Raw genomic sequence first — 20,258 nt, 5'->3', positions numbered from 1 at the left:
GCAATGGGGCCATGTGCCATACAGATGTCCACAGAGGCAAGGTAGGGAACCAAAGGTTGAGGGAGCCAGTAAGTGGGAAAGACAAAATGCCAATAGTAGGTTGTCTTGAGACAACAGGGGTATGCAGCTACCATCCTGCAGATGTCCTGAGAGGGAAGGATTTGGATGAGGCAGTACCATGTACTTATGCAGTTATAGCAGTGAGGCTAAGAGACAAGCATGTCTGGTCTGGTAGCCTGGGGGAGACCCAGACAGACTGCATACTTGCAGCTAGGACTGCTGAGGTGGTTACTTCAGGGAGTAAGCTACACTGTAGCAGTGAGACTGAATGTGAGCCACAGCTGCTTGTGGGTACTGATGTTCCCTTGGACAGGGTAACTGCAAAGGTAGAGGTGAGTAGTAGTACCCAGGCTGACAGTGAGGCACCACTGTCAGAGGATGCCAGACTTCCAGTGGAAGGGGAGCTGGGAAGGGTTACAAGGAGGGAGTTGAGACAGGCTCACCTCTCAGACCCTACATTACAAGGCCTGAGGCAGGTAGCTAGGGAGGCACCTGATTCTCAAGGGAAGGGGGAATATGTATACTCAGACAAATGGTTACTATACAGAGAGTGGACCCCTGTGGGAGGGCTAGAAGGCGAGAGAGTACAGCAGTTGGTAGTGCCTAGAGCTTACCGTCCGGGGCTTCTAGCCATAGCCCATGATATTCCCTTTGCAGGTCATATGGGCAGAAAACTTATAAAGAGGCGAATTATGCAAAACTTTTATTGGCCTGGAATTTCCAGAGATGTAACAGGGTACTGCAGGACATGTGAGCAGTGCTAAAAAGTATGCAAGGCAGGAGACAAGGTGAGAGCTCCTTTTATGCCTTTGCCTGTGATTGAGGAGCCATTTCAGAGGGTAAGGTGAGAGCTCCTTTGATGCCTTTGCCTGTGATTGAGGAGCCATGTCAGAGGGTAGCTATGGATATTGTGGGTCCTCTTGAGTACCCTAAGTTCCACAGGGAAAAAGTATATCCTAGTGATTGTAGATTATGCTACACGATACCCTGAGGCATTGGCTTTGTCTTCCATTGAGGCCGAGAAGGTGGCAAATGCTTTGCTAGAGATTTTCAGTAGGGTAGGTTTGCCAAAGGAAATACTGTCTGATAGAGGTGCCAATTTTATATCAGACCTGCTGGCTTGTCTGTGGAAGTCCTGTGGGGTGAAGCACATGAAGACCACCCCCTACCATCCCCAGACTAATGGTCTTGTTTAGAGGTTAAACTCTACAATCAAGTCCATGCTATGGGCATTTGCAGATCAGTTTAAGAGTGGGTGGGACAAATGTTTGCCCCATCTGTTGTTTGCTTACAGAGAGGTTCCCCAGGAATCCACAGGTTTTTCACCCTTTGAGTTGCTGTATGGGCATAGGGTGAGGGGACCTCTAGATTTAATTCGAGATGAGTAGGAAGGTGAGTGCGAGTCTCACAAGGAGTCTGTTGTGGCATATGTCCTGAACCTCAGGGCAAGGCTCAGGGAACTCATGGGCCTGGCCCAGGAGAACCTGGCAGAAGACCAAAAACAGAAAAAAGTGTGGTATGACAGGAATGCTTGAGCTAGGGAATATGCTATGGGGCAGCAGGTAATGGTTCTCTTTCCTGTCAGACACAACAAGTTGCAAGCAGCTTGGGAGGGACCCTACAAGGTGGTAAGAAAGGTAAGTGATGTTAACTACATGGTGGAACTGGTAAGCAGAAGGCAGGGGCACAAATTGTACCATGTTAACATGATGAAACCTTACCATGATAGGGAGGCCCTTGTGCTGAGCATTTGCAGTGGATTGCAGGAGGAGTCTGAAAGAGATCTTGTGACTGATCTCCTCAGTGAGGCTCGGGCTGACACCTTGGTGGAAGGGATAGCAATGCCCCAGCAGCTATCTCCTACCCAGGTTCGAGAAATCCAAGCAGTGTTGCAGTAGTTTGGGGGCATGTTCACCAGGAAACCAGGGATCACCCACCTGGTGCAGCACCAGGTGGGTACAGGACCCCAAAGGCCTATCAGACAGGCCCATTAATTTCCTAGATACCTCATTTCAAAGGGCTTTTCCTCCCCAGGAAACAGTAGCTCTCGATCCAGATCTATACCTGTGTTTTTCAACTCAGATTACTGTCTCAGAAAGGGAATTTCTTGGGATTCTGGGCTTTATTACTTTTGTGATTCTCATGATTCCTCTTGTAGGACTCCACATGAGAAAATTCCAATGGTGTCGGGAATCTGTATGGTCCCAACATCAGTATCCTCTGAAATTCCAGGTTTGGGGTCTTGAAAAGGGAGATTTTTTTGGAGGGGGAGTAGATAAACCAAATTTGTCCATGTCTCCCATTCTCCCTCCCAGCTCCAGCACAGTCTGTAAACACAGACTCTTCAGACTTTGCTTGTGGAGCAGTGTCTACTGGGATAAAATTGCAGGGTCTTTGGATCAGAACAAAATGCATAAACATAAAGCAGACGCTGACACTTACAAATGGTTTTAACTCACTGTCATCTGTTGTCTCCAGGGACCTCATCAAGTGTTTACAGACAATAACACAGAGATGTGGTACATAAAGGGGAGGGACCAAATCTTCCCCTTTGTGCAGACTGTCCATGTTAGTATGAGATGTAGCATTTCAGCACATTGTCATTTTACAGGCATCTGTTGGAGCAAGGCTATGTGTGGCAGGCAAGCTGAGCAAGATCAGCACCAGAACAAGGACAGAATTTCATGAAAGGAGAATGAATTGATAGCTGGGGGGTATTCCAGAAATTGATCCAGCTTGGGGGAGAACTTCAAATAGATCTTTTCACCTCCACTGACAGCAGTCAGGTTACAAAATTATACCCCAGGACTAAATGCAAGAAGGCCTGGAAGATGAATGCTTTTTCTTTTCCTTGGCCAGGAATGTTCCTGTGTGCTTTCCACTCTTTTTAGTAATATCTAAGTTCACTATGAAGTTTCAGAAAGACTCTTTAAAGCTCATTGTAGTGACTCCCTTGTGGACCAGTCCACTGTTTCTCCCTTCTTTTGGAAATGGCTAGGGGACAATTACAGTACATTTCCTCACAGACTGGACATACTGACACTGCAGCTGTGTGCCTGAATAATAGAATCTTAGTACGTTTGAGGTACCTTTTTCTGTTTCTGAGGACATGTAGCACATATTAAAAGAGGCAAGAAAAATTGCTAATAGAAACTCATGTACTAGCAATTGGAAAAGGTTTTCTACTTGGTGCAGAGAAAGCAGCTGGCACCCATTAAGAGCTAGTGATTCTCTGGTTCTGCATTATTTGTGTGAATTGCAATCTGCTGACCTGTCTTACTCATCCATCATAGGTTCATAGGTAGGTACTAGGCTGTCTGTCCAAAGGCATTTATAAGCCTAGCCAGAACGTGTTGGCTTTCGCCGCCCCCTTAGATTAGTTCCCTGTGCCTCTGTCCAGCAGAGCCACTGAAGTGATCCCCGGAGTAAACTTTCTGTTTCCCATCCACTCGTCAAGGTTTCTCTTGAAGAGTGTTAGTGAGGAGCTCTGCCTAATGTAGATTGTAATCTTGTTCCAAACCATGGGAAGTCTCTGGGACAGGAATCTCTCCCTCCAGCATGTCCTATTTATTGTTGTGGTGAGGTTTAGATCCCTTGAGCGTGTGTCTCAAGGGATATGGTTTTCTTTAGGTGGAGCATGTCCATCAGTTCTGGGTTGGACATGGCCTTGTATGTCAGGCAGACATCACCTCTGAGTAGGCGGTATGCAACCGAGTACAGCTGGAATTTCTTCAGTTGAGCTGCATAGGGCATCTGTTTGAGGCCATTGATCCTCTTGGTGAGGTACTTCTGTGGTCTTTCCAGCTGTTGCAGGTGTCTTGTAAGGTACATCCCAAATGGGGCGTTGTACTCTATGATGGGTCTGATGAGTGATGAGTAGAGGGGCACAATGACCTCTTTTGATCTGGATGCAAACCCTTTTTGTGATTAGGTGGGCCACATAGAAGGATTTTCTAACCACTTTGGCAATGTGATTATCAAAGGAGAGATTACTATCTACTTGGTTCCTCAGATCCCTTATTACGTCTTCCGTATTTAGGGGACTACCACCTATGTGGTAATTTGTGGGTACTTTGTTTTTTCTAAAGGGGATGACTATGCACTTTTTGACATTTAGCTTGAGGCCATGATTTTGACACCAGGTATCCGTCTCAGTGAGACCCTTTTGGAGGATGTCTGTGTCAGCTGGACAGTCAGTTATAGCCCCTAATTTTCAGTTGTCTGCGAACTTGGTCAGACATAGTCCTCCTGTGCTTGCCTGTACCTCTGAGAAGTATATGCCGAAAAGGAGGGGTCCTAGGACTGAGCCCAGGGGAATGCCACTTGTAACCAGTTTAGAGTCAGACCTAGCTCCTGCAACTCTCACCATGTGGGTTCTGTCCGTGAGCTAGCTGGCAATCCATCTTGTGACATAAGGGTTTATGTTCAGGCTGGTGAGCTTCTCTATAATACCAGAATGGGGAATGGTGTCAAAGGCCTTTGCAAAGTCTAGGTAGGCTGTGTGTACCACCTTTCCCTCATCTATAACCTTGGTAACTGTCTCAAAGAAGTCCACCAGGTTTAGGAGGCATGATCTGCCCTTAACAAAGCTGAACTGGGTAGGGTCCAGTGTTTGGAGGTTCCCAGTGTCTCTGTTAATGAGTTCCATGATGATGCACTCCATAGCCTTGCAGACCAAGCAAATCAAGGTTCATTTATTGGTAATTTCAGCATGTCTTTCTATGGATCCCCCTTTTTCAGTGCATTCTCATGTTAAAATGTTTTTGAATAGTGTGTTTCATATCACGCCTTCTAGAAAATGTGTGGCCCCTCTATGAAATCTTACTTCTGTCTTGGAAAAATTAACTGCTACCCATTAGAACCAGTTCATCAGGCTGGCTTGATGTTCTAAACATAGATAACAGTGTTGCTGATTGCAATGACTTTTCTGAGAAGACTGAATTACAAGCTCTTATGGTGGGTCAGCCTTATTTTATTTTTTAGAAAGATCGGATTTCCATAAGAACTAATCCCTTTGTGTCTAAAGTGATATCTGAGTTTCCTTTGAGCTAAGCTATCCATCTCCCTGTCCTCTTTCAAGGACCTAAAAATGAGGGGAAAATAATACTTTGGATGTCCATACACAATTCATTTATTATCTTGACAGAACTAAAACTTTCAAGAACACTAATCAGTTGTTTGTTTCTTATGAACGTAAGAAGAAAGGGCAAAGTATGTCAAAGCAGGCTGTTTCCAAATGATCATATACTATTAGCTTTTGTTACACTCTCCACCCCAACAAGGCAATTCTAGGCAGGGCCAAGGCACATTTTTCTAGGGCCTTGGCTTTATCTGCAGCTTTTTGGAAAAGGTTGGATTCCAAAATTATTCTAGAAGCAGCAACTTAGTCCTCTGTACATACCTTTACAAAGCACTGCAAACTACATTCTTTTTCCAAGTGTAGGACATGCTTTGCTAGGACCATTCTTCAGGGGTTCCTGGATCCTCACCCTTCCTCCTCTCAACAGTGGTAGTCTACTGATATAGTTAAGGCTATTGCCGCAACAATGAACATAGTACTGTTGAGTTAGTAAACTTACCTTTATAATGGATATTTGAATGGTCACTGCTGAAGTAGCTGGGCCCTCCCTCCTGTTATTGTTGTCAGGGTGATGACCTTTGTCTTTTTTCTTAGCAGTGCCCTGTTCATTGCTCTAGGCACCCTCTCTAATGGCATGAGAGCTCTGAAGGGCTTAGCACCCAAACCACTCTTTTTCTTCAACTCTGCTTGAGTTAAACAGTTTGTGCATGTGGAAGATTCCTTACATTTTGGATGCTGTCTCGATGTTATATGTTTAGCAGGATATAACCTATATATTACCCATATGGCTAAGACTACTGCAGCAGTGATCATTCAGTCATCTACTGTTATGGTTAGTTTATTTATATCAGTGTACTTTCCATCACAGTTACAGAGTCACAGCTGTGTAGTTAAACTTGCCTACATTGTCAAATTCTTCTTTGTGTTACCTTCTTCAGTTTGTGAATGTTGCCGTCATGCAGGTGAAGTTATATGAACACCTAAATACAAAATTTGTTATCAGATACCTGGTAATATATCTTCTCTTTAGCTTGTTTGGAATAACTTGAATAACAGCATCTAATCAAAACTTTCAGCATTTCTTATATCACATTTGCACAGTATTAACAATTGGAACAGTAGGAGATTCTTAAGCTTTTCAACCTTAATCAATCCCATTTACAAGTTTGCAGGCGTGTTTATAATACCGTACAGCCTTAATTCTTTACCCTAATTATCAACCTGTTGGACACTACTTAAGATGTCAACCCCCATATAAAATTTCCAAGAGTTTACTCTTGTAATGTCAGCTGTTTTCATTACATTGCATACATGATACTGAGCAATTAGCACTTTGTCATCTCATATTTTAAGTCATTTGGTAAGTCAATCTACTACCCTGTCTTTATGTATACATGAGAAGCTATCATATCGCAAACAGCCCATGAAATTTTCTTAGTCGTCCTGTCTTCCTGCATATCTAGCTCATTTGTCAACTGAGTAACGCCTACTGTGTGCGGGAACCATGTTCATTTTTCATTTTTTACTAATAGGTTTTTCAAAATTCTCATCAAAACAAACATTAACACTTTTGCCTTTCTAGTTGCTTGTATTTTTTTGCCATACCCCAACAGGAATAGTCTGTGAGAATGATGTCTTTTCACATTATGGAATCCCTTACATTAGATCTCTCAAATATAGTTTAAAGCCCTCTGTCTTAGAACATGGCCAGAAGATGTGTTCCCAACTATATCTGTTCATATGCTGACATATTCAACATCTGAAACTTGTAATGGGGAACATGCAACCTAGTCTTGATGATACTCAAGAGATCCTAAACCTCCTTGAGTTAGATTCACACACCAAGACAAATAGCATACCTAAGACCATGGTGAAGAATTGGTGCCCACATTTAGGAGTTCCTGTCCAGCATAACCTCTTTCCGAGCCTTGTATGCTGGGCTAAACAGTCCTTTCATTATAAACACTTCCTTTTTAGTTTCTATTAGTATTGAAACTATCACCAGGGGAATTTCTTTCATCAAATCATTTTTACCCACTTGTGTAGCTGTACTTATCATCCTGTGCACCTCCAACTTTAGTCTGCCTCTCAGCAAATATTTATGTGAGATGTGTTATTCAGTACCCAAGTCACTTGACCACCAAGAATGCTCCTAAAAAAATTAGCTGTCCAAAGCACCTGCAGTCTTCCCAGACTGTCCACATGCTGCCACCCCAGTTTGATGTATCCAGCAAGTTCAGCCAAGGACTCAGCACCTGATTACTAAAGAATGCTTGTAATACTTGGGAGACAGGTTGCTTAATAATTCAAGGTAGTCCCTTCCTTCTGTAATATTCACAGATTGCAAATGTACCAAATTACAGATAATTATCACTAATTAGTCATCTGCAAGTATAACACCTTCATCTGAACTGCCTCATTATATTATTGAGGGTGTGGTATGTTTAAACTTCCTACATCCCTCACCATGTCTAACTTCTCCTGTGCCACCATAGGTTTTCCTCCATCTCAGATAAAACCTATAATCATATTATTTACCAAGCCCAAAAGGTTATTTGAATCTTCCTGGGAATGTTCGATAGGCATATAATATATGCAGCACCACAAAAGGTGTAATGTCTGTACCCTCTGATCTAGATCTAGCTATAGTAATTTCTAGCTTTTAAAGTAATGTGGCAGTCTGACAATTCTTCATTTTTTTAAAGGCCATTGCAGAAGAAGTCTTCCAAATTCCCAAGTACTTCTGGTGGGAAGAGTCTTAGAAGTAACCATACCAAGCCTTTAGAGTATCATATAGAGCATAACTCATAGCCACGGCTCTGGTAATTTTATATCCAGATAGTTAGCAAAGTTATCCAAACCTCTAAATAAAGCTGGCACTTCAGCCTTTATTAGGTATATATATCACACCATCTATGTAAAAGTCTTCATTTCCTAGTATATATCCATTCAAGTTACCCAAGCCACTAGCAGTTCAAGGTGTATCACAAACACGAGTGGAGGCATTGAACACCCCTTCTGGGTCTCTGTACTTCACTAAAAGGTGCAAACTGGGCCTGTATGAATTTTTACTCTTTCCTGCCGTCCCTGTATATAGCCCTACTTAAACTGACACATGAAGGGCAGGGCTAGCAGAATTCTAATCAAATAATATAATCCCACCCTGCTGTATGCCTTGTCTTCATCTAAACTGACCACTAGTAAATCATTCTATTCATATTGGGTAAAGTGAATAAGAATTTATGTATTCAGTATATATTGTCAATCACCCTCTGAGGAGAATTGGGCTTTGGGCTAGCAACCTGAGCACACAAAACCCGTAAATGTTACAGAAACAATGAGCACTGACAAGTATTCATTGCCCGATGTACTGCATTGTGCATAAATGGGAAAGAGAGAGTGAGAGAGAGATATATTGTCAAGGATATGACATATAATGAACCCATACTAATTGAGGCTGGTCAGTTCTCAAAGTCTTTGTGCCGTATGAGTGCCAGTGTTACCATAAACAATTTATAGTTAGTCATGTCTTTCTGCTTTTCCCAGTTAGTGGTTGCCACAGTGGATCCCTGGTCCGCTAATGATTGGCAGTGGATTTTTACGGTGTCATAAACAGTTTATAGTAATGATCTGAAATAGCAACTGGTCTATAACAAGAAGCCAAGGATCAAGTCTTTCCTACCTTGGGTATAACTGCCACAAGCAGCTGTTTCTGTGACAAGAGAATTTCCATTTCTTCACTTACTTTTATTATGTAGGTTCAGAAGACAGTGAACAAACATGGCCCTACCTAAGCTTCACATACCTCAGGAAGGAATATCATTAGTTACAGTTTACCTGCTCTCTGATCAGTCAAAATTTCTGTCAATTTTTTCTAAGTAATGAGCCTCCTCAAGAGTTTTGCCTGTAAGTCTTCTTCAAATTGAAGCCAGTTAAAAAATATAATTAGCTCATTTTCCTTCTGTCTCCACAGCATCCCCCATACAGCCTCTAGTAATACTGACAAAAAAGTGTATCTGTTATCAAAAGAGTCCATGTTCATCAACACACAATACATATTGTGTTATCTTTACAGTCACCATCTGTGAATGTTGCTGAATCAGTTTGCAGCTAAAACCTTTTGGCACTCTGTGGATCTGAAGAAATGTTTATCTTTGAAAATGTCCTTAAAGAATTAGTTTTCCGTCTATCAGTTCTATAATTTTTGGATTTTTGATTTGGATTTCTCAATACCATCAGATACTCTGTACTGCAGCTCTGCTAGTTCTATGTTTTCGTTTTTAAGCTTTTCTGCCCTTTTCCCAGACTCATATCTGTAAAATTTCAAGAGAAAAACTCAAGCCACACTTAAATCTAAAATGCAAATCACATTTAAATCTGTCCCTTTACAGTATAGATATCCCTTGGTGCCATTTCATCAACTCCATATTTTCATTCACCACTACAGAACCATTCAAGAATGCAGGCTGCTTTTGATACACGGCAAGAAAACTCCAGTACCTTTATATGTAATGTCTTTGCAGCACAGCTAATCTACATTGTAAAGAAGTATAATCCAAAAAGGGCAGGATACGGCTTAACTTTCTTTACCTCATATCTCACCTTTTCTTAAGCATGAATGAAATCTGCATGAGTAATTTACATAGTGATCCCCATCAAATTTTGATACTGATACATAAATCTAATATAAATATATAGTCAGATATAGCCATACATACCACTAACATATGTTCCAAGCCTTAGTAATTGTAGAACAGTAGGACCTTTTTCTGATTACATTTGCAATTCATCACAGTATTCCAGTCTCCCAGGTGTAGATATATCACTTTTGGGAAAACTAGAAAGTCTTTTTATTCAGTGCCTAAGCCCTGTCTGATTGAATCCTAACAGCATATGTATGTAGCAGTGTGCTAAAGTAAGTGTTATCATTGTAATTGTTATTTTTTGTAAAATCTATGGTTGCTGTAAATGCTGCATGTAAGTGTATAAAAATGTATAGAATGAAAAAATGTCACTTAGTTCAGTGCAAAATTGCTCTTTCTCTTGAAACTGAAGATAATTTGCTGCTCAGGTCTGCAGTTATTTGCATTGCCTAGCTGTACACATGACCCTGTTTAAATATTAGCTTGTTGTACCCATCCTCCCCAGTGCTAAAAAGGTTTGAAAACACAGAGATGCCCTATCCAGTTCTGATTTCCAATTGGAAGGACTTCCTTGGAGTCTAAGTAGGGAAAAAGCAACAACCAGATGAAATTGATGTTTCCTTACTTCGGGACTGTTCAGAAGGATTGCATTTCTGAGTAGTAGTAGTCAAACCAAATTCCGTTTTGCCTGTGAAATTATACTTTTAAGTCAGTAAGACATCAAAACATGTTAGAATTTTTCATTATGCTGTCTTTGTGTTTCAACACATACATTGTTAGGCTCACAAAGAAATATGTTTTTATTTTTAATTTTACAAAGTACATTACTTAAAATAACCAAAAAGAAAGGCCAGCCACCAAGTCAAAAACTAATAAACCAGGGAACAGGTGGCAAGGCAGTGAGTTGTGCTGTACACAAATGGAGGAATCCAAAATAAATACCAAACCAAAAAGTTATTCACACATTAAGCACTTTCATCCTATTTACACAGGACTTCATCAGAATAAAAGTACACTTCCTATTACTCATCTTAAATAATGCCGTTAACTGACTCCAATTGTCATTAGGTTATTTCAACTCTTAAAAGAACTTGTATTCAATATACATACAACTACCATAGGGCTAAAATTAATTATCTAGACACTAATGTAGAAGTTTTTGAGGGGAAATTTAGGACCAGAATCCTACAGGAAATCAACTTTCAGTGACTCATACTTGCCTTTCACCAGTGTGCACCCCGTCAAACAGAAAAAGAGTTTAGTAAAGGGGCAATGTGTACAGAAGGCAAGAATGATGTCCGACTATGGTGATTTTATGTAAGAAATTAAATTTATTTTAGGTTTGTTTACTGAAAGAGGTTATCCAAATGAGCTTGTGTCCAGTATTTGTCAAGAGGTAGTTGCAGGATGAGCTTGTGTCCAGTATTTGTCAAGAGGTAGTTGCAGAATGAAGGAGTAAATACAAACCATTGTCTGGAGTAGTAGATGACACCCCTAAATTTGAACCTACCAACTCAGATAAAAATTTTAACAGAGCCATGGTTTTTGAATTTAACTATGCTGCACCAGGTGGTAAGAACATTTTCAGGAAAAATTGGAACATGCTAAGATTCAATACTGATTTAGTTGCAGTTTTAGGGAAGGAGCCTAAGTTTGTTTTTAAAATGGGTCATAATTTAAAGAGCATATATGAAAAAAAACTCTATAATAGGACAATGAAAAAAGGTGGTGGTACTAAAAATGTGGTAACTGTAGTCAGTGCCATTTTATGTATGACAAGAAGTATATTATCTTAGAAAATACAGTCCAAAGAAAGATTTGGTTTAATAAAGGGAACTGTTGCAGTAAAGGAATATTTTTATTTAGCAACCTGTAAAAAATGTGAATGTTTTTATATAGGAAAGACTGAAAGAACTTTGCAAAAGAGAATTTATGAACATAATTATGGTATAAAGAATCCTAATGATGCTCTATTTAAGCATTCATTGTATAAGGTCTTCCATGATGAGTTTTTATTCCGTATTTTGGAGCAGGTTGATAAGGACCCCAGAGGTGGAGACTGGGAGAACACCCTGCACTTTAAGGAACTATTGTGGCAATTTAGACTCAATGCATTTACATTCCCTGAACTTAACGACTATGTTTCCATAAAGCCTGTATTGAAAAGAAAAGCATCAAAGCTATAGAGACAGGCTCCTTTGTTATTTTTCACTCCTCTTGAGCCCTTATAGTATAATTTCAAAAAACAAACACACATTCCTTGTAGAATTTTATCTGTGCAGTTTCTTAAATTTCAGTTTTATTTAAATTTAAAATTTAAATTTGATACTTTTTTAATGCCCAAATAAAAGGGTTTTAACATTCACTTTTAACACTTAACATTGCTTGTAAATATTTAATGTGAAGTTGTTCGATCTCGCCGTTTGTTCTTACACACGGGTTCGGAGCCGAACCTTCGGCTCTGAGTCGGCCACATTCCAAGCTCTGCATCTAAGAGAAGCTCGAGGCACAGTCCCTATCCCATGATCCCCTGCTGCTAACCCTCAGATCTAGTTTGCCACTGCAACAGGTCTCGTCGAGTGAGAGCTCGGGCCAGTGTACTCTATATTTTTTCTACTTATATAAATACATATAGATATATTTATATCTAGTCTAATATACTTAGACTACTGTTATTATTATTAGGATTAGTGTGGTGTGCTTTTTACATATACAGTTGCATTTGCTTTTCTTTGAGAAAGAATGTCAGAAAAAGCCAAATCTGGCTTTAAACGTTGCCAGTGTGGACAGAAAATGTCCATTACTGACAACCATGTTTCCTGCATATACTGTCTGGGTCCTCTCCATCTTCAACAGGATTGTTTCATCTGCCACTCGTTTAGTGGCAGAGTGATGATGGAGAGACGCAGGAAACTGGTTGAGAGAGGTCTCCTGAAGCTGGAGTTTCAGGAGACATTGGACAAGGCAGACCAGTTATCGAAGTCTTCGAAGGGGTCGAAGTCTTCGAAGGTATCAGAGCCCAGGTCATCGGCTCCGAGTACCTTGTCTAAGATTCAGTTGCTGGCTCCACAGACCTTGGAGCCGAGCACCGAGATACTGCCTCGAGTCGAGGTTCAGGTCTTGGAGACAGTATCAGAGGTACCCCCTTCATCGATCCTTTGCTCGGTGACATCTTCGGCCCCTTCGACCCGTTCCTCCAGACTGTCTGACACCGAAGTGGATCGAGTGGTGCAGAAACTGATGGAGAACACGGACTTATCCAAACTGATTGTGGTTTCGTCCCAGTTGGTTTCGAAGCTTGAGACCCTTCCTGTCCCATCTCTTGATCCTCCTTTGAGACCCGTCGAGTCATCGGAGCCAGGAGTCGAGGATCTGATGATCGTTGATCCACTGGGGCCAAAGCCTTCTTTAGTGCTTTTGGCTCCACTGACCTCGACACCCTCGGTACCCTTCGAGGGGTCTTGGAGCCGACAATCTCTCCTCGGTTCTGGGGCGGAGAGTCAAACCAAACTTTCGGTTCTGACTCTTCCCCTCGGGGCCTCGGGGATGTCTTGTCTATTAAGACTTTCACATCATCAGACTCTTCTTCTCCCTCCCCAAAGGGTCCATGTCCTGTCTCTGCACCACTCATCCCGGCCAAGCGTAGAGACCAAAGGCCTCAGTCAACCCCAGAGGGTGAACCCTGCTCCTCGGAAGCTTCACCAGATGCCACCTCTGATGATGTCCCGAGAAAGAGGTTGTGCAAGAGGAGTCACATTGATTCCCCATAGGAATCTCTGACATCGGATACCGACTTGGATGAGTCAGAGGGGTCCCCATGGTCCTCCTCAGAGGATGTCTCATTTGCCGACATCCTTGAAATTCTCAAGCAGAGGGCTGACTGGCAGTCCCTTGCCCCCACTGAGGACGAGTCGGTGTTACTGAAGACTTTTGGGGCTCAACCTTCCACCTCCTGGGTAACTCCGCCCTTCGACGAGTTAATGGAGTTAATAGCTCGAAGGGCGTGGGAGTCCCCTGACACATTGGAACCAGTCCCTCGGAGGCCCAATAAGTACATCACTGCCCCACAGGATAAGGCGTACCTCACCAACGGGGTCCCAATTGATGCTATGGTGGTGGCGGCAGACACCAAGAAGGAAATGTCTGAAGCATCTTCCTCTGTTCATCCTCCTAATAAGGACTCCAGGACAATGGACAGGTACGGGAAGCGCATTTTTAGTTCAGCGACATTTTCCATGTGATCACTGAACTACCTCACTCATTCCCCAAAGGGCAAAGAGGTGGAAAATTGTGGTTCCGGAAGACTCAGGGAGCTTTCCAATCCACACCTAGTGAAACCCTCTCCAGAGGCAGAGGAGAGGGAAGGAATGGAAGATGCCGCCCAGGTGGCATAGGGGGTCCACAGAACCAGGGCGACAGGGATAGCGTCCCTGGCAAGCCCTTCCAGCACTCCTGAGTGGAGGCCCGGCTGTCCTGCTCTGGAGGCAGTCAGGGGTCGCTTGGCTTTATACCCAGAGGCCTGGCTAAATCTCACTTCAGATTCCTGGCTAAAAAGCATAATAACCAGAGGATACAACATCCCATTCTTAAACAATCCTATCCAAAAAAGATTCCCAGATGTTCCTCCCAATCTGAGGGATCAGGCAGCCATAGAAATACAAAGGCTGTTAGAAAAAAGAGTCATCCAGCCAGTCCCGGCGGACCTAATAGGATCCAGAACTTACTCAAGGTTCTTTTTAGTTCCAAAGAAAACAGGGGACTGGAGGCCAGTACTGGACCTCAGCAAACTCAATACCTTCGTGAAGAAGGAAAAATTCCAGATGGTCATGCTACAATCGATCCTTCCATTTCTTCAAATGAACGATTGGATGTGCTCCATAGATCTCAAGGATGCGTACTACCACGTCAAAATGGCCAGGCCATCCAGAAATCACCTGCGCTTCCAGCTGGGAGCCAGCCATTTTTAGTTTCGAGCTCTGCCCTTTGGCCTCACCTCAGCCCCCAGGGTGTTCACCAAGTGCATGGCAGTAGTGGCGTCCCACCTGAGACGACTAGGATTCCGGGTGTTTCCATACTTAGACGACTGGCTCCTAACCTCCACCACCAGGCATCACCTATTGCAAGCCAGGGACTATACAATCAATCTCTGTTCCCACTTAGGCATAACTCTAAACTTCGAAAAATCTGTCTTATCACTCTCACAGCATATATCATTCATAGGAGCGGAATTGGACACTACCTTATCCCTGATCAGACTTCCCGATTCAAGGGTCTCAACCCTGAGAGAACAGGTTTCTGTTCTCCTAGAAAACAAAAGGGTCCCAGCCGCACAGATTTTGAAAGTTTTAGATATGGCAGCAGCCCTTATTGCGGTCCCCCTAGGGAGAATGCACATGAGGATCCTCCAATGGCTACTCTTCGCACAGTGGTCTTACCAACAGCTACTGTTGTCACACAACATCCTAATCACGGAATCGTGTCAACGGGATCTTTGTTGGTGGATGAACAGTCAGGAACTTACGATAGGCCGCCCATTTGTTCTTCCTCCCCCTTTAGCCACAGTGACCACGGACGCTTCCCTGATAGGGTGGGGGGGAATTTTTCAGGAGAGAACAGTTCAAGGCCAGTGGTCGGAAATGGAGTACAAACTGCACATCAGTGTCCTAGAGTTAAGAGCAGTGTTCCTAGCATTGCAACACTTTCACGACTACTTGCCTCAGGGAACAGTTGCAATTCAGACAGACAACATGTCAGTGGTCTGGTACGTAAACAAGCAAGGAGGAACCAGGTCTTACCCCCTATGCTGAGAGGCCCTGAGGATCTGGCAATGGGCTGTTTCCACTGGACGCTTTCTTATAGCAACGCACATCCCGGGGACGTCCAACGTAATAGCGGACAGGTTGAGCAGAGCCATCCTGCTGCCTCATGAGTGGTCCCTCAAAAATCAGGTAGCGGAGAGAATTTTCCACAGATGGGACCAGCCTTGCTGCAACCTTTTTGCTTCCCCCTTGAATGCCAAATGCAGAAGCTATTTCACCCTACTTCCCCCTCCCGGGGGTGCCCCCAGGGACGCACTTGTACACGATTGGCCCCTGGGTCTCCTATATGCCTTCCCTCCTATTCCACTAATCTCGAAATTTCTGCAGAAAGCCAAGGGTCTGGAAAGGACGATCATCTTGATAGCCCCATTCTGGCCTTGACAAATCTGGTTCCCCTTCCTCCAAGCTCACCAAATAGAAGAACCTTGAACTCTGGACCCAGTGCCAGACCTGCTGACCCACTCATCAGGAGTTCTTCACTCCTCTCTCTCGTCCCTCAAACTGACAGCATGGCTGCTTCACTTCCCAACTTAGCCAGGTCAGATCTTTTATCTCCAGCAGTACAACATATTCTGATTTCTTCCCACAAATCCTCCACTAGAAAATTGTGTAAGAGCAAGTGGAAACATTTCGCGTGTTGGGCCTCCAAACAAGGTTTAGATCCCTTGGTTGCTCCTATTCACAAGATTCTGGAATTTCTATCTACTCTTTTTCACCAGGGGGCTTCAACATCCACCATAAGGGTACAGCTGGCTGCCATATCTAATTTTCATGTGGGAGAAGGAGGCGCGACTATTACGTCGCACAGGCTTTGTAGGGCTTTCATGAAGGGAACTTATCATCTCCAACCACCTATTCGGAGCCCAGTCTTTCCTTGGAATTTAAATCTGATGCTATCCCAACTCATGCTATCGCCATTTGAACCAGCTTCGTCATGCCCACTGAATAACTTTCTTGGAAAACTCTATTTCTGGTGGCAATCACCTCGGCCCGCAGAGTGTCAGAGCTGCAGGCACTGTCAATTAGACCACCATATCTGATATTTCACCCAGACAGGGTCACCTTATGTACTAATCCATCTTTTCTACCAAAAGTCTGCTCAGAATCAATCCATAGAGCTTCCCACCTTTTTCAAGAACCATACCAATAAGCTGGAATACATGCTTCACAAATTGGACGTGCACAGACAACTGAGATTTTGCCTAGACAGAACAAAAGAATTCAGGAAGTTGGACCAACTATTTGTGTCTCATGCAGACAGTAAGAAAGGACTTGCAGTCACAAAAATCACGCTATCCAAATGGCTCTCAAACTGCATAAACTTTGTTTATTCATCTTCAAATCAGCCTACTCCCCTCAAAGTTAAAGCTCACTCTACTAGAGCCGTTTCTACTTCTCTGGCACATGCAGCTTGCTTGCTTATAGATACCATTTGTGCTGCAGCTACCTGGGCCAAACCTCATATGTTTATTACTCATTACAGAGTGGACAGGGCCTCCAGGGACAGGGCTTCCTTTGATTCCACTGTTCTCAGGAATGTTCTCCCGTGAGCTACCCGGCGTTTAGAGTGCTGGGGATGCTACCTGGTGTAAGAACAAATGGCAAGATTGAACAACTTCACATAAAGAAGTTATGTTCTTACCATAATGCTCCATGTGAGTTGTTCATCTCGCCTTTGTTCTTACATTCCTGCCCTCCTTCCCCCCTCCATGTTCTGAAGGAACAGGTACGACTCGTGGCTGGTCGTCTGCTCATGGTTCCCTGAGACTGCCTGTGCCCATGTATGCGTGCATAGTCAGACAGGTATAACATAGTTGCCTGTTTTTATATTTACCTTCTAGGTATATATGTGTACAGGTAAATTTGGTGCATATGCATGTGTAGGCAGGTAGATATGTTGTTACCCGGTTTCTTTGCAAACTAGATCTGAGGGTTAGCAGCAGGGAATCATGGGATAGGGACTGTGCCTCAAGCTTCTCTTAGATGCAGAGCTTGGAATGTGGCCGACTCGGAGCCGAGGGGTCAGCTTCGAACCCATGTGTAAGAACAAAGGCGAGATGAACAACTCACATGGAGCGTTATGGTAAGAACATAACTTCTTTTTTGCATTCATTTGTAATGTTTTTTAATACTTTGTAGTGTGATTATTTTATGGGTGTAACATCATTTGTGTTTTACCTATGTTTGACTTGGTGCAGAATGGAGTTTTCTTTTAAGAGTTGAAATAACCTAATGAAGAAATAACTATTGGTGGCAATTAACGGTATTACTTAAGATGAGTAATAGGAGGTGTACTTTTATTCTGATGAAGTCCTTTGTAAAGAGGACTAAAGCACTTAGTGTGTGAATAAACCTTTTGGTTTGGTATTTATTTTAGATTCCTCCATTTGTATATAGCACAACTCACTGCCTTGCCACCTGTTTCCTGGTTTATTACAGTACTTAAAATAAATAAAATTAAGTAAAGTGTTTTATTGCCCACTTTTAATGTTTATGCTTGGTCATTATTCCTTTCATGGTAAATGCATTGGCATGGTGCTGTAATGAATGTTGGCTTCTGCATTTCAGAGTTATTACTTAAGTGATAGCTTCTGTACAGATATTAAGGTCTGGCTTATTTTAAGGAAGAATGGTAGTTGTATGTGTTTATTATGTGATAGTGTGTTTGTAGCTGTGTATAATATTGCCATAGATGCACAGAAGGGAGTACACTATGGTATTTATCTCCCTTAGAAAATATCATGTATGCTTTTGGGCAGAATAACCTTAGTTAAGTTTCACTTACTGTTTGTGAGATTGTACTAGATGTTACCAGGCTCATTTTAAGGTGTGTGAAGTTCTGGATAAACAATGGTTATAACACATACCTGTAGCTGTACAGTATAGGGCCTATTTGGGTGTGGCAGCTGTCAAGTGTAATCTGTGGCAGAAGTATGCATTTACTATGTTTGTAAGGCCAGTCACCCATAATATGTTGTTTGTTACCAGTAATGTTGACTTGCGGCCTGTACTATCACATAAATTTGCCTTCAGTGAGTTGGTGATGAGACTGTAACCTGTGCACATTACATATAATTTTGTGTCAGCATGTGGGACTAAACACCCATTCATCACATGTAATTGGTTTGATATGCTGTGGATATATTGAGAACTGAATTTGTATATCATTTAGAGCAGTTTAACAGTTTTTGTCACCAGAAAGTGTTGGTACCCTTGCATCCATAAGGTTAATGTAGAGCAGTATACTTTGCAGAGCAGGTGTTTTATTTTTTTTATACAGAGTGTTTATTTGTTATTTGGTGATATTTGATTACTGGGAAAGTCCGACTAGGTAGGATCCCATTTTGAACTGAGGACTGGAGAGAAAAGATCCAAAGTATTGCAAAAATTTTAAGAACAATAAATCTGATGTCAGTTTCCATTTATTCCTCAACCATTGGGTTCAGATTCAAACCTCTAATCCGACTCGGCCATTACTGTAGCTCATGGCCAACTAAAACTCTCGAGCTCCTCCCTACCCATAATGCACCAACCCCTAACATACCTCAGATCTCTTTTGCCACTTTCACGTATAGACATGGTCAGCTTTGCTCTTGAGCGTATTTAAAAGATGTGTGTTTTCAATAACTTCTTTGTAATTTGTCTATACCCACATACATTTAGTGCATTCTTACATAGAATTGCTGATAATTTTTTCCTTGGGTTTTAAGAAGTTTTTTACTTATAAACTTAATTTTACACCTTAGTGTATTCTTAACTACCATTGTTGGTACTGGTTTACTGTTTTCCCTTTTTTCTTCCTTCTTACCCCTTAAAAAAATTCTCTGTCTCTCTTTTTCTAGCTATTTTGGAATTTTCAATGATGTCTGAGAAAGGCTTTAAAAAGTGCAAAGAAAATATGGCCATAAGCTGCCATATTCTGATGCTTATGACCTCTGCATTTACTGCTTAGGCCCAGAACACCTTAATGTGCATTGTGACATTTGTCAAAGTTTTAATCAGTGAGCTATAGCGGGCTGTAAAAACAAATTAATCTTTTTCAGAAGCCATATCTGAGGTTCATCCCCCTAAAGTAGCTTCCAAGGGAGCTTCAAAATAGTCGGGTTCTTCAACTCTGTCATACACAGAGCCTCCATGCAAACAATCTAAGTTGGATCTGAAGGCATTGAGCTCCAAGATCTCCTCAGCATTTCCAAAAATGTCTTCGGATCAGAGTACTTCAGCTCCTAAGGTGCTTCCTCAAGTCTGATACTCCCCAGTTATAGATCCAGTCCCTTCTAGGGTCCTGTCTCCATTCCATGAGAGATAGCAGTCCAAGTTGTCATCTGTTGCTTCATCTTATTCTTCCAGGAGTCTCACTGCAGCTGATGTGGATAGAATGATGACGTTTTTCTCAGCTGAGATACAGATGGGGGTTCTTCCAGCTCTGGCACCCTCAGGTCAGAAAGACTTAGCCAGCTCTACCATTCAGTACCAGCTCATTTACTGATCTGTCACTTTGTTTCAAAGTCCTTGTATCTGAGTTTACAGAGACTGTCTGATTCAGATCTGAAAGTACTGGTGGTGTCCTTGAATCCGAAGGTTTCTCTGAGTGCCTCAGCTCCATAGAACTCAGAGCAGAGTGGCTTTTGGAGCCGAAGTGCCCTGATGAGATCT

The 20,258-nt window shown here is 42.4% G+C and overlaps 1 protein-coding gene across 3 annotated transcripts in view; it reads left to right on the top strand.

Moving 5' to 3' along the window:
- CALCOCO1 (calcium binding and coiled-coil domain 1) overlaps positions 1-20,258 on the top strand; it is a 1,510,704-nt gene that overhangs the window by 592,964 nt on the left and 897,482 nt on the right. The window lies entirely within an intron of this gene.

Source organism: Protopterus annectens, chromosome 9.part0 (assembly GCF_019279795.1).
Source record: "Protopterus annectens isolate FY-2018-M chromosome 9.part0, PAN1.0, whole genome shotgun sequence".
Taxonomy (NCBI): domain Eukaryota; kingdom Metazoa; phylum Chordata; order Ceratodontiformes; family Protopteridae; genus Protopterus; species Protopterus annectens.
The sequence above is the reverse complement of the archived record's forward strand: the minus strand, read 5'-3'. Positions and strand labels throughout refer to the sequence as shown.